The sequence below is a fragment of the Triticum dicoccoides genome, unplaced genomic scaffold (genome assembly GCF_002162155.2).
Source record: "Triticum dicoccoides isolate Atlit2015 ecotype Zavitan unplaced genomic scaffold, WEW_v2.0 scaffold86965, whole genome shotgun sequence".
Taxonomy (NCBI): Eukaryota; Viridiplantae; Streptophyta; class Magnoliopsida; order Poales; family Poaceae; genus Triticum; species Triticum dicoccoides.
The window spans coordinates 1-1,224 of NW_021306414.1; the positions used below are offsets into that span (position 1 = coordinate 1).

Sequence of the window (1,224 nt, forward strand, 5' to 3'; positions counted from 1 at the left end):
TTGCATTCCCTTTTTAATTTTTTTCGCGCCGCTTGCAAAACAAAACGCACGTGTAAGTAATATATTTACCGTGTTTTATTATTTTGCACGAGTGCGGTAAGTCATAGCTGGGTGCTCACGATTCACGGGTCCAGCGTCGGCGTTGTGGCGCAGCAAGCGTGCACTGGTGCGGTTGAGAGGGAGGGGTGGAAACCGCGTTAAACTCGTCTCCGTAGTTGAGAGGGAGCGGCCAAAGCAATGTACAATCGTCTTTGTAGTGGAGCTGGGAGGGGCAAGGATAAGGGACGAAGACCGGGGTAACATGTCGGATGCGATCATACCAGCACTAAAGCACCGGATCCCATCAGAACTCCGAAGTTAAGCGTGCTTGGGCGAGAGTAGTACTAGGATGGGGGACCTCCTGGGAAGTCCTCGTGTTGCATTCCATTTTTAATTTTTTTCGCGCCGCTTGCAAAACAAAACGCACGTGTAAGTAATATATTTACCGTGTTTTATTATTTTGCACGAGTGCGGTAAGTCATAGCTGGGTGCTCACGATTCACGGGTCCAGCGTCGGCGTTGTGGCGCGGCAAGTGTGCACTGGTGCGGTTGAGAGGGAGGGGTGGAAACCGCGTTAAACTCGTCTCCGTAGTTGAGAGGGAGCGGCCAAAGCAATGTACAATCGTCTTTGTAGTGGAGCTGGGAGGGGCAAGGATAAGGGACGAAGACCGGGGTAACATGTCGGATGCGATCATACCAGCACTAAAGCACCGGATCCCATCAGAACTCCGAAGTTAAGCGTGCTTGGGCGAGAGTAGTACTAGGATGGGTGACCTACTGGGAAGTCCTCGTGTTGCATTCCCTTTTTAATTTTTTTCGCGCCGCTTGCAAAACAAAACGCACGCGTAAGTAATATATTTACCGTGTTTTATTATTTTGCACGAGTGCGGTAAGTCATAGCTGGGTGCTCACGATTCACGGGTCCAGCGTCGGCGTTGTGGCGCGGCAAGCGTGCACTGGTGCGGTTGAGAGGGAGGGGTGGAAACCGCGTTAAACTCGTCTCCGTAGTTGAGAGGGAGCGGCCAAAGCAATGTACAATCGTCTTTGTAGTGGAGCTGGGAGGGGCAAGGATAAGGGACGAAGACCGGGGTAACATGTCGGATGCGATCATACCAGCACTAAAGCACCGGATCCCATCAGAACTCCGAAGTTAAGCGTGCTTGGGCGAGAGTAGTACTAGGATGG

The 1,224-nt window shown here is 51.8% G+C and overlaps 2 non-coding genes and 1 pseudogene across 2 annotated transcripts; all 3 read left to right on the top strand.

The window, feature by feature from the left end:
* Positions 1–306: 306 nt before the first annotated feature.
* LOC119348149 lies at positions 307–425 on the top strand. The gene has a single exon (XR_005168756.1). It is a non-coding gene; the product is annotated as a 5S ribosomal RNA (ribosomal RNA).
* Positions 426–722: 297 nt separating this feature from the next.
* On the top strand, positions 723–841 carry LOC119348150. The gene has a single exon (XR_005168757.1). It is a non-coding gene; the product is annotated as a 5S ribosomal RNA (ribosomal RNA).
* Positions 842–1,138: 297 nt separating this feature from the next.
* LOC119348151 lies at positions 1,139–1,224 on the top strand (annotated as a pseudogene; the record flags this gene model as incomplete).